The sequence below is a fragment of the Lepidochelys kempii genome, chromosome 14 (genome assembly GCF_965140285.1).
Source record: "Lepidochelys kempii isolate rLepKem1 chromosome 14, rLepKem1.hap1, whole genome shotgun sequence".
Lineage (NCBI taxonomy): Eukaryota > Metazoa > Chordata > Testudines > Cheloniidae > Lepidochelys > Lepidochelys kempii.
Genome location: NC_136393.1, coordinates 49,808,114 through 49,822,107, shown reverse-complemented (window position 1 = coordinate 49,822,107; position 13,994 = coordinate 49,808,114).

Below are 13,994 nucleotides of genomic sequence, written 5' to 3'. Positions count from 1 at the left end.
TGAGGGGAAATGATGTTCCAGAACAAAATATCAAATTTTCAGGAAAATATCTTTTTTTTTTCATAGCAAACTTTCAGAAATGATTGTAAGGTTCTGGACTACGACAAGGGGACTGAAGAGAAGAGGGAAGTGAGGGAGAAAAGTAAAAGTTTTTACCCAAACACATTTTTTTCAATAAAGTCTGACAACAGACAATTTTTCACATGAAGAAATATGGTCAGGTTGGTCGCTCAGACCAGTTCCACTGCCCACATGATGCTGAGCTGGGCGAGCGTTTCTCTTCGTGCTCAGTTAGGAAGAGGGACCAGACGCTGCGTTAATTACCCCCAGCTGGTCACGCTCCACAGGGAGGCGTTGCAATCACTCCGGAGAGGACAGGGAAATAACACACAGGGACGTGATATAGTTATACCCAGGAGGCCACAGAGAAGGCATTTCCTGAGGGTCAGACCATGCCCTAGTAGATTATTCCCTGCCGTAGAGAGGACTAGTGGGGTTTTGTTGGGGTTCACATGGACTTTCATGCCCATAATTTTCTTCTGCTCTCCCTCAAACCCTGTGAGGGTCTCCTCCTGTGGGGAATTCCCTGCTGGCGGCGTGGCTGTGAGTGTGAGGGACTCAGGTGGTGCTGGGTGCGGAGGGACTCAGCGCCGCTGGGCGTGGTTGGAGGTGTGTTCCCTGCGTCCTGGCGTCTGGATTTTAATCTCTGCGTAGTGCAGGCTTTCGCTCTCCTTGGCCCCCCGGCTGCCGTGGCCCTGTATTTGACAGACACACTGTGAGGATGCCATCACCCCAGATCTGGTCTCTTAATTCAGGCCAATTTAGGCAGCTCCCAGGGAGCAAATCCCAAAGTGTTACCCCAGATTGGAGGGGTTGGGAGTCAGGACTCCTGGGTTCTCTCCCCTCACTGTATTGTACCAGTCCTTATTAGCACCCGGAGACCAGACCCAAGCACTGTATGGAACAGGGCCCAGCCTGCATTGTCTCACCTTTGGCTGCCGCTGGCGGGGCTGCGAGGGGGGCGGTGCTGCGGAAGAAGGGAGAAGAAAGGAACGTTAAAACGGAGGTGTGTGAGAGAGAGTCTGGGGTGAAGAGGGAAGCAGCAGAAATCTAGGGACTGGGGAAGAAGGAGGGAAGTGCACAAATGCACAAAGCCTGGGAAACAAGCAGGGAGAACTGGAAGTCCTGGCAAAGTCAAGGAATTATGATGTGATTGGAATAACAGAGACTTGGTGGGATAACTCACATGACTGGAGTACTGTCATGGATGGATATAAGCTGTTCAGGAAGGACAGGCAGGGCAGAAAAGGTGGGGGAGTTTCACTGTATGTAAGAGATTAGTATGACTGCTCAGAGCTCAAGTATGAAACTGCAGAAAAACCTGAGTGTCTCTGGATTAAGTTTAGAAGTGTGAGCAACAAGGGTGATGTCGTGGTGGGAGTCTGCTATAGACCACTGGACCAGGGGGATGAGGTGGACGAGGATTTATTCCAGCAACTCGCAGAAGTTACTAGATCACACGCCCTGGTTCTCATGGGCGACTTCAATCACCCTGATGTCTGCTGGGAGAGCAATACAGCGGTGCACAGACAATCCAGGAAGTTTTTGAAAATGTAGGGGACAATTTCCTGGTGCAAGTGCTGGAGGAACCAACTAGGGGCAGAGCTCTTCTTGACCTGCTGCTCACAAACCGGGGAGAATTAGTAGGGGAAGCAAAAGCGGATGGGAACCTGGGAGGCAGTGACCATGAGATGGTCGAGTTCAGGATCCTGACACAGGGAAGAAAGGTAAGCAGCAGAATACGGACCCTGGACTTCAGAAAAGCAGACTTTGACTCTCTCCGGGAACTGATGGGCAGGATCCCCTGGGAGAATAACATGAGGGGGAAAGGAGTCCAGGAGAGCTGGCTGTATTTTAAAGAATCCTTATTGTGGTTACAGGGACAAACCATCCCGATGTGTCGAAAGAATAGTAAATATGGCAGGCGACCAGCTTGGCTTAACAGTGAGATCCTTGCTGATCTTAAACACAAAAAAGAGGCTTACAAGAAGTGGAAGATTGGACACATGACCAGGGATGAGTATAAAAATATTGCTCAGGCATGCAGGAGTGAAATCAGGAAGGCCAAATCACACCTGGAGTTGCAGCTAGCGAGAGATGTTAAGAGTAACAAGAAGGGTTTTTTCAGGTATGTTAGCAACAAGAAGAAAGCCAAGGAAAGTGTGGGCCCCTTACTGAATGAGGGAGGCAACCTAGTGACAGAGGATGTGGAAAAAGCTAATGTACTCAATGCTTTTTTTGCCTCTGTCTTCACGAACAAGGTCAGCTCCCAGACTACTGCACAGGGCAGCACAGCATGGGGAGGAGGTGACCAGCCCTCTGTGGAGAAAGAAGTGGTTCGGGACTATTTAGAAAAGCTGGACGAGCACAAGTCCATGGGGCCAGATGCGCTGCATCCAAGAGTGCTAAAGGAGTTGGAGGATGTGATTGCAGAGCCATTGGCCATTATCTTTGAACACTCATGGCGATCAGGGTAAGTCCCAGAATACTGGAAAAAGGCTAATGTAGTGCCCATCTTTAAAAAAGGGAAGAAGGAGGATCCTGGGAACTACAGGCCAGTCAGCCTCACTTCAGTCCCTGGAAAAATCATGGAGCAGTTCCTCAAGGAATCAATTCTGAAGCACTTAGAGGAGAGGAAAGTGATCAGGAACAGTCAGCATGGATTCACCAAGGGCAAGTCATGCCTGACTAATCTAATTTCCTTCTGTGACGAGATAACTGGTTCTGTGGATGAAGGGAAAGCAGTGGACGTGTTGTTCCTTGACTTTAGCAAAGCTTTTGACACAGTCTCCCACAGTATTCTTGTCAGCAAGTTAAAGAAGTATGGGCTGGATGGATGCACTACAAGGTGGGTAGAAAGTTGGCTAGATTGTCGGGCTCCATGGGTAGTGATCAATGGCTCCATGTCTAGTTGGCAGCCGGTATCAAGTGGAGTGCCCCAAGGGTTGGTCCTGGGGCTGGTTTTGTTCAATATCTTCATTAATGATCTGGAGGATGGTGTGGATTGCACCTTCAGCAAGTTTGCGGATGACACTGAACTGGGAGGAGTGGTAGATACGCTGGAGGGTAGGGATAGGATACAGAGGGACCTAGACAAATTGGAGGATTGGGCCAAAAGAAATCTGATGAGGTTCAATAAGGATAAGTGCAGGGTCCTGCACTTAGGATGGAAGAACCCAATGCACCGCTACAGACTAGGGACCGAATGGCTCGGCAGCAGTTCTGCAGAGAAGGACCTAGGGGTGACAGTGGACGAGAAGCTGGATATGAGTCAGTAGTGTGCCCTTGTTGCCAAGAAGGCCAATGGCATTTTGGGGTGTATAAGTAGGGGCATTGCCAGCAGATCGAGGGACGTGATCCTTCCCCTCTATTGGACATTGGTGAGGCCTCATCTGGAGTACTGTGTCCGGTTTTGGGCCCCACACTACAAGAAGGATGTGGATAAATTGGAGAGAGTCCAGCGAAAGGCAACAAAAATGATGAGGGCACTGGAACACATGACTTATGAGGAGAGGCTGAGGGAGCTGGGATTGTTTAGTCTACGGAAGAGAAGAATGAGGGGGGATTTGATAGCTGCTTTCAACTACCTGATAGGTGGATCCAAAGAGGATGGATCTAGACTATTCTCAGTGATAGCAAATGACAGGACAAGGAGTAATGGTTTCAAGTTGCAGTGGGGGAGATTTAGGTTGGATATTAGGAAAAACTTTTTCACTAGGAGGGTGGTGAAACACTGGAATGCGCTACCTAGGGAGGTGGTGGAATCCCCTTCCTTAGAAGTTTTTAAGGTCAGGCTTGACAAAGCCCTGGCTGGGATGATTTAATTGGGGATCGGTCCTGCTTTGAGCAGGGGGTTGGACTAGATGACCTCCAGAGGTCCCTTCCAACCCTGATATTCTATGATTCTATGAGGGAGAAGGAAGGATGTGTCGGGGGGAGATGGATAGATGGACAGACAGCACTGTTCCCTCTAAACTGTGCGCGTGTGCGCACGCACAGAGATCGTAAATCCCACGTACACGGAAAAACACCATGCACACAAAAATTTGCACAGAAGAAATTTTTTGCACACATGGCCTGTCAAAAATTAGAGGAAACATTGACAGACAGCCCAGCATGGACCCAGTGGACAGACGGCAGCTAGGATGTGTTCACTAGAAGAGGCCCTGGCCCATAGGGGCCAGGAGGTTAGTTGGGGGGAAGGCTTTGGTTTGGTACCTTGGTGTCTCTTCAGGAGGAGGGTGGCCACCAGGCCGATAATGAGAAGAAGCCCCAGGGCAATGGCAACCTGGTACAGGAGCTCCCGGGTGCAGCACCCTACGGGGGCAGGTTTTTTACCTGGGCGATGGAGAGGAGCGTTAGGGGATTCTCAGCCCCGTGAACCAGGCAGTCCCCTGCCCTGGGGCCGGAGAGGGGGAAGGCCCTGTGCCCCATTCCCCACCTCACCTGTGTCACTCTGGTTTCTCCCCATCACCTGCAGCTCGGTGCCCGCTCCTGTCCCGCTCTCTCCCTGGTGGATGCTGATGTGACACTGATACAGACCAGAGTCCCGCTTCTCCAGCTCCGACAGGGTCAGCGTGGCCTCCCCTTTCCGGAGCAGATCCAGGTGGGACATATTGAGCCTCCCCTTGTAGAAGGGATGGTCAGATTCCAGCACGACTCTGGGTGCTCTAGTCCACGTTGCTTTGGCCATCCTGCCAAGTCTGTTCTCGAAGGAGCAGCTGAGGTTCACGGTCTCGCCGGGGGACGCTCGGAGGACAGTGGGGCTCTGAAGGACTGTGAGACCTTCGTGAACTAGGGCAATAAACATTACAGCAGCAAAGGAAAATGACGACGAGTGGTATCAAGACACACCCCAGCCGCCCGAAACCTTAGAAGCACAGAGATAAGAAACTAAGGGGAAAGAATTTTGCGTTCCTGTCCACCTTGCTATTGCTCACAACACTCTTGATAACACACTGCACAGGGCTTTCACTTCCACCCCAACAGAACCCAACATCAACACTGCTATGTGCACGGCAGATGCTCACAGAGACGTTAGACGTCAAACCACTCAGGACAGTTAAGTCCAAAGCAGACTGCACAGAGTTGCAAAGGGATCTCACTAGACTGGGTGATGAAATGGCAGATGAAACTCAAAGGTAATAAATGCAAAGTCATGCCACTGGGAAACATAATCCCAACTACACATATAAAATGCTGGGGTCTAATTTAGCTGTTGCATCTCAAAAAGATCATGGATAGTTCTTTGAAAACATCCGCTCACTGAGCAGCGGCAGTCAAGAAAGCAAACAGGACAGTAGGAACCATTAGGAAAGGAACAGATAACAAGATGGAAAATACCATAATGGCACTAAATAAATCCAGGGCATGCCCACACCTTGAATAGTGCATGCAGTTCTGGTCACCCCATCTCAAGAAAAGATACATTAGAATTGGAAAAGGTGCAGAAAAAGGCAACAAAAATGATGAGGGGGATGGAACTGTTCCATGTGAGGAGAGATTGAAAACACAGGGACTGTTCAGCTTAGAAAAGAAACGAGTAAGGGGGGGATATGATAGATATAAAATCACGACTGGTGGGGAGAAAGTGACTAGGGAGTGTAAATTACCACTTCTCATAACACAAGAACCAGGGGTCACCTGATGAAATTAACAGGCAGCAGGTTTAAAACAAGCAAAAAGAAGTACTTCTTCACACAACACACAGTCAACCCGGGGAACTCACTGCCAGGGGATGTTGTGAAGGCCAAAACTATAACTGAGCTCAAAAAGGAATTAGATAATTTCCTGGAGGATATGCCCATCAATGGCCAAGACAGTCAGGGATGCAACCCCATGCTCTGGGTGTCTCTAAATCTCTGACTGCCAGAAGAAGGGACTGGACGACAGGGATGGATCACTTGATGATTGCCCTGTTCTGTACATTCTCTCTGAAGCATCTGGCACTGGCCACTGTCAGAGACGGGATACTGGGCTAGATGGACTGGGCTAGATGGACCAGTCCGGCCATTCTTATGTTCTTCCAGGAGGATTGCAAGTCACACTACTTTATTTCCTAGAATTCAGAATCCTAACACACAAAACCCCCAAACCAGAGAGAGAGAAAAGAGGCTGCTCCCTAAGGCAGAGAGGAATAACTCACCCCACATTAGTTTAGGCTGGGTCTCTGCAGACTGACTCTGATCACATGGAGACCTCTAGGCTGCAAGCAGGCCCAGGAGACCCGCTTACAAATTAAAGTGGCAGCTTGTCAGTTTAACAGTTTTAAGTACACCACAAACACATGCTTCGACTTTATTCAGTTTGTGCTCCAAGCTACAGCGGGTGGAAATGTTTCCCAATGGAACGTTTGTCCCTTGGAAATGCTGTTTTATTGAAATGATGACAACTTGTTTAGCAACGGGGTGGCTGGCATGAAAAAGCGTTTTGATAGGGTCGAAAGGGAATGGTTTGATTTTTCAGTTTCCAAACTTATTTGGTGTTATATTATTAAACAAGAGTCAAAACTGAAATGAAATGCTTCAGTTTTATGGAAACAGAATACATCTGGGTTGACCTGAAATGACATATCCGTATCTATCCATCCACACATGCGCCTGTCCTATCCATACATGCACCCTAGATCCATAGCTATCTATCCACCCCTAGCTCTCTAGCTATAGATAGACAGGATCTTGGCTGGACGATAGCTAGCTAGCTAGATACAGATGCCCTAGGGATGGGGTATGGATGGACAGATATTAATTTAGGGGTGGGGTGGATGGGTAAATAGAAAGATAGAATCATAGAATCATAGAATATCAGGGTTGGAAGGGACCCCAGAAGGTCATCTAGTCCAACCCCCTGCTCGAAGCAGGACCAATTCCCAGTTAAATCATCCCAGCCAGGGCTTTGTCAAGCCTGACCTTAAAAACCTCTCAGGAAGGAGATTCTACCACCTCCCTAGGTAACGCATTCCAGTGTTTCACCACCCTCATAGTGAAAAAGTTTTACCTAATATCCAATCTAAACCTCCCCCACTGCAACTTGAGACCATTACTCTTCGTTCTGTCATCTGCTACCATTGAGAACAGTCTAGAGCCATCCTCTTTGGAACCCCCTTTCAGGTAGTTGAAAGCAGCTATCAAATCCCCCCTCATTCTTCTCTTCTGCAGACTAAACAATCCCAGCTCCCTCAGCCTCTCCTCATAAGTCATGTGTTCTAGACCCCTAATCATTTTTGTTGCCCTTCGCTGGACTCTCTCCAATTTATCCACATCCTTCTTGTAGTGTGGGGCCCAAAACTGGACACAGTACTCCAGATGAGGCCTCACCAATGTCGAATAGATAAATAAGAAGGATCTAGGGGGAGGGATGAATGGGTGGATGGACAGATAGAGATGGATCTAGGAATGGGGTAGATAGACAGAAGGACTGATCGGGGTAGATCTAGGAATGGGGTTGATTGTTGCTTGATTTTAGAGGATGGTATATTATTGTTGACTTGACATTTGATCTGACCAGAAGATGAGGAAGTTCTTGTCCCAGAATCAGACCACCCAGAATTAAATGCCGTGAGTTCAATATCTTGTAAGGACCTTCGAGGTGGATGACAAGGACATGCAGGCTGAGGAGAAAATGCAGCCTTAGAGACTTATTAAAATAAGTGAAAAAGCTACCAAAGCTCCACAAGGGAATAACACAGCTCTGGGGGTACCTGTCACCTTAGTCTTTACCAAAGCTTCCTAGACTAGCACCCTCACAGGGGCACCTGGTGGTAGGAGGCAATGGACCAGCCTTATCCCTGGCCTGCCAAATGGGTCCAACGGTGCTTGAGACTGACGGTGAACAATAGAGCTGAAGGGTCAGATGCCGAGGAGCGAAGATGACAGCAGACAGTGGAGAAACTCAAAAGCTGAAGAAGACGAAGCTGCCTGCACACGGTGGGTTGCCCTCCTATAAGACATCTGCAATATCTTAAATATGCAAGCTAGTACCCAACCTTCTGTGCCCAAATCTAACTTCCTCACCCACATAATATTGGGGTGCACTTATTCTGTAGGTTAGTGTATTCACACATATTAATGCCAATTGGCTCATGCTCAGATGTGTTATTTCTTGCCCAAACTGGTTTCTGGTCATTACTTCCACATTCCTGCGGTGTCCCATGTGGTCACCATGAAGTCCCGAGTTTCTTAGATAAACATGTTTAGTTCCCCAAAATCTAAAAGGGTATCGGTTTGGCCATAAAAATGAGCCTAAGGTCACGAGCCCACTTAGCCATACTGATGCTCACTTGCTGAAGCTAAACATACAGGATACAGGCCTGTAGGTCCTGTTACAGCCAAACAAAATAAAGTAATCCAATGCAAATGTATTTAGCAAGGGGAAATTAGTTTATGTAAAAACAACGAGGAGTACTTCCGGCACCTTACAGACTAACAAATTGATTTTGTTTTCTATAGTGATGAACGCTTATGCCCAAATAAATTTGTTAGTCTCTAAACTAAACACTCACACCTTCTTGTCCACTGTTTCAAATGGCCCACCTTGTTTACATTGGCCTCATTAACCCTACAAAAGTGATTTCCACTCCTTCTTGTCAACTGTTGAGAATTGCCTACTTCCAACTTAAATTGAATTGGCTCGTTAGCACTGACCCCGCACCTGGTAAGGCAACTCCCATCTTTCCATATGCTGTGTATTTATACCTCCCTACTGTATTTTCCACTCCATGCATCTGATGAAGTGGGTTTTAGCCCACGAAAGCTTATGCCCAAATAAATTTGTTAGTCTCTAAAGTGCCACAAAGACTCCTCATTGTTTTTGCTGATACAGACTAACACGGCTACCACCCTGAAACACAATAAAGTAATCCAATGTAAATGTACAAGGCAAATATACCAAAGCAAACCAATAAATAAAGGCAGAACATAATAAAGCAAGCCAGCAGATTAGCCTTCTGGGCTACAAGGTGGACAGACAGAGATGAATCTAGGGGTTGGGTAGGTGGAAAGAAAGGCAGACAGAGATGGATTTAGGCATGGGGCAGATGGACAGAAGGACAGACAGAGAGGGATCTCGGTATGCGGCAGATGGACAGAAGGACAGACAGAGAGGGATCTAGGGATGGGATAGATGGACAGAAGGACAGACAGAGATGGATCTAGGCATGGGGCAGATGGACAGAAGGACAGACAGAGAGAGATCTAGGGATGGGGTAGGTGGCTGGATGAACACTTTAAATTAGTACCTGCTCCCCAGGTGGGGATGAGGAGGACAACGCAGAGGACAGGGCTCAGGGCTGGTGGTGGCTCCATGGTCCCCGCTCTCTGGGCGGCTCCGTGGGGCCTGCTCAGCTCAGCCTCAGCATCCTCCGGAAGCATCAGCCCCAGGGGTGGTGGAAAGTTTTGTGGTCAGCGCATCTGAGATGGCTGCAGCGAGAAGCCAGGGACAAGGGCCGGATGTGTGTGTGTGTTTGAGCATGTGCTATTCACTGTGTGAGGGACTGGCTGGTGTGTGTGTGTGTGCGTACGTGTGTGTGTGCACACATCCCACTGCCCCCTAGAATCAGCCGCATTCATCTGTGTCCTCTAGCCCCTCTACTGCGTATGACTGAGGAGGATTCCCCTTACTTGGACTGGGGCAGTTGGGGTGTTTAGAGCTGGGGCATCTGGTCTGATGCCCTGCCCGGCTGCCCTGGTGCAGGGGGCAGAACAGCAGCAGCTGGCATCTCCGGGAGCATCCTGGCTTAGTGGTGGTCCCCAAGAACAGCTCCCCTACCAGGGCTGCATCCTACACTGGACCACAAATCCCTGCTCTGCTCTCAGACCAGGGGGACCAATGGGCTTGAATTCCCACCCTGGGTTGGCGATCTGGCCCTGTCAATTTTCCACGTCTTGTTCATCGGCTCTGTCACAAGACATTTCTAACCACACATTGTCCTTAGTGGCACGACCTTGAATGGTTGGCCGACAGCTACACCACACCGCTGGCTCGTGATATTCAGAGGAGCTGTCAGGTTGCGTGTAGTTCTGATGGGGATTTGGGGTAATGTGGAGCCATTATCTGTCCAAAACGACCCTGCCAAATTGTACGTGTGGCTGGAGGTGGGTAAAATCTTCTCCGTCAACAGCTGCATTTCGGGGTTGCCCCTCGTTTCCCTTTACCTCCAGGAAGTCCTATTTTCTTGGATGAACTTATCTCCGCTGACTGAGACATGCCAATGTGCCACCACTCCCACCCACCGCCGCTCCAATCAGCCCCAGCTCGGGTGGCCAGTTTTGGTTGGAGTATTCCTGGAGTTTCCATCCCATGATGTAAATCTTAATTAATGATTAACCCTGAATTGTTGGAGTCTCCAGGACAATGGTGGAAGATTGGCAATCCAAGGACACAGATGACAGCGTGGTTGTGGACAGGGGTGGGTGGAGAAGGGATGGCGCCTAGCGACCCAGAGTGAAGGTGTCGGGTGGTAGGTGGGCTCATGGGAAGGAGTCTGAGAGTGGAAGGGCAGATGGGGTGGTTGTGTTAAGGGGCTGTAGTTCCTTGTTTTTGTGGGGTGTTGTTTTGTCCACTGACCCTGGTTGTTTCATGACCTGCTTTGGGTGTTAAATTTGACAAGGGGTGCTTGTGAATTTCTACCGATGGGGAAAGCTATGGGATCTATCTGTCAGGACTCCTGGGTTCAATCGTAGGTTCTGGTTAAGTGTGGTTGAGCAGAAAAGGATTCCCAGGCTCTCCTGACTCTAACCCACTAGTTCCCACTCCCCTCCCAGAGCTGGGAGAGAACTCAGGAGTCCAGACCCTTTGTCATCCCTCAGTTCAGGTCTGTGCAGAGCCTGGTGCGACAGGGACCCCGATGTTTCTCAGGAGCGAGAAGATCTGTGCAGCACTGAGCACCATGGGGTGGGGTCCCTTTGCTACTATGGTACTTTCTGCAGTTTCTGTGGTGGGCTGAAACGTGCCGAGTTGCTCGGGGCTCTGTCTTCACTTTCACCCCTGCGCATCGTGGTAAGAAACAGGAAATTCAGCATCTTGCACGACTGCAGCTTTTGCAAAGGTGGCAGCAGGTGGGCCTGGGGGGAGGGGGGACCAGGGGTGAGTTACAATTAGCTACAGAAATGTCAGAGTCGGGGGCATGTGCGACACACAAATAACTGACCACGGTTTCCGTCCCGTCAGCTGGAGTCGATCTCTAGGCGCTCAGCTTGCAGTGCCAAAAATGCTTCTAGCCCTCACAGGTGCAAAGAAATCTCTCTAACCAGGGGTGAGTGGGACCCATGCCTGAGTCTGCAGAGAGCGTGAGCTGATCGCTCTGAGAGGGGGGAGCTGCCCCGAATGTGATCCAGGCAGTGATGGGAGTGGGCTGGCTCGGGGGGGGGGGGGTGTCTATCCTGCTAGAATTTTACTTTCCACCCAAATTTGCAATTTCTCACCTTTTTGTCCCAATTCAGGAGAAAAACAAGTGTTAAAATATAGATGGAAAATCTGTTTTCTGAACATCTGACCAGGGAGTGCTTGAAATTCCACCCAACATCCCTTCCTCATGTAGTCTGAGACGGGGTGAACAGCCTTATTTTCGAGCCTTCTATCACCTCCTCTTCTCTGTTTCAATCTCTCGTCCTACACCGAGTCGGGACCTAGGGTGTTTTCAAAACAAACATTTGCACTTTGGAAAAGTCAAAAGCCTGAAGAAACTCGCCCCGTTCGTTCTGCTAGAACTTTCCTCGCAGCAAGGTGAGTCGTACATTCACAAGACAAATATATGTCTGAGTGCAAATGTGTTTGTTTCAATAACGTTGATATTTACGTAAGGAGAAGCAGATATATTTCATAAATGCAACTACCACTGGGGTGAAGCTTGACAGGTATTATTATATATAGAACATTATTTTTCTAAAAAAAAATCATTATTTCCCATAAATGCAGCTAGCACTGGGGTGGAGCGTATTGTGTCAGCAATTATATATAGATGTAAACACACACACATATATACATATACACACACACACACTTTTTGTCCATGAGAAAACATATCATTTTCCATAATTATTTTTTTTCGAAAAATATCTTGGCTAAAGAGAAACATTTTCCCCCAAAGTATTTTCCTTTTTAAAGTGATATCGTGTTTGTCAAGGAGAACAGTTCACAAAGATATTTTTCTGTAGAAAGCAATTTCTGCATGGAAGAACATTTTCCAGGAGAGAGTTTTCATTAAAAATGCTGAATTTAAAAGCTCTTGTGTTCCAGAAATGTTTGACTTGATAGAACTGTTTTTAAATAAGCGAAGGGAAAACCTCTGGGCCGGATCCCAGCTGGTGTCAAGCAGCCGCGCCTCCACTGACCTCAGCGGGGCCAGGTACTGAGCATCTGGAAATCCGTTCCACTGAAGTCAGAAGCGCTACGGCCGACGGATCCCAGCAGGGATCTGGCCCCATTGACTTAGATGGAGCTACGGCCAATTGACTCCCTGGCTGATCGTTTCTCCTGTGCTCTCTCTCTCCGCTGCTGTGTTCTCCTTGGGTTTCTGCATCTTCTCCCTCTGCTGCTGGACAGGACGGGACAGTGTCCTGCTGCTCCCTCAGCTCTCCATTCGGCTGTCGGACAGATGGACCGCTCAGCAAGCTTCTCTCTGCTTTTCTCTCCTTCTCATCACTGTCCAGTCGCTCTCCACCTACCCCTTGGCTGTCTGCTGACACACTGACTTTTATACCGACCTGTCAGGACTGTCTTGTGCATGACAACTGCCCACATTCCAAACGGTCTGTTCTGTTTTTAGCCCGCAGCCGTTGTTTAGCTCAGTGTTTGGATCGGCTGACCTTTCCCCTACTTTGGTTTTCCCGCCAGTTCTACTTTTTAGTGCTATGGGATCTGCAGCTTCGAATGAGGGCCTGACTCTTGCTTAATTAAGATGGAAGTCAGGGATACACCATGGAGTCTGGGGAATTCCTCTGGTATCAGCAACATCCACTCAGGTGTTCGACCTGAAAGTTATCGCATGTTGTTTCCCACGTTTAGGCAAAAAGGAAAGCAGCTTAGAGGGTAGCATAAGTAAATCTCAAAATTCAGGGCCAAGAGTTCGTCAGTTTCTTGTGTGTTTCTCAAGTGAGTTTGGTGTCCCTGTTTTTCAAAGGAGAGTGTATTTGCTTCGTAAGTAGAGAGGAACTGACTGATTTGCGAATACTGCAACTGTGTCTGTAACAACCTGATGTTCCAGGAGAGAAGTGGAGGGAAGACCAGGAGGCCACAACTGTTGCTCAGAATCTGAAAGGTCTGACTCAGATGCATGGGAAGCCAGAGGCTGGAATTAGCTCCGCACTTCCTGGATGTGGGCTGAGGATGGGCAGGAAGTTCCTCGGTCAGCAGAAAACTGGATTCGAGCCTGAAGGGGAAGCTAAATTGTGGTGAATCAAAATTCTAGTGAAATCCTCCAGTGCCACTGGGTTATGACCCCACTGGGGACTCATTTCCTGGGGCTGCCGGCCCCATCCCTGAGCCAGTCACCTTTCTTATTCCTCAGGTACACGAGCAATCCCAGGACCACGAAGACCAACCCGAGCACGGAGCCCACGACCCCAGCCAGCCTCTTGCCCCTGGCAGAGTCAGTCTGTGCTTCTGTGAAAACAAGAGCAGAGATGGTTTGGGCTCAGCCCAGCTTCTCCTTCCCTTTGTCACGTCCCCGCTCTCTGCCCCCGTGGTGGGGATGATGACCTGACACAGGCCCATCGCCTGAGGGGCTCCATAGAGCTAGGGGTGCCCCTGCGGGCTCAGGGGTGGCCCCACACTCAGAGGCTCTTACCCCAGTGCACGGTGAGGGGGCCCCACAGGCTCATGGGCTCCACCTGGCAGGTGTAGACGTCCCTGCTCCGGGGGGTCATCTCCAGCATCAGCAGGATCTGGAAGGTCCAGTCTCCATTGTGGAGCAGCTCCGCGGACACCATCCCAGCCGT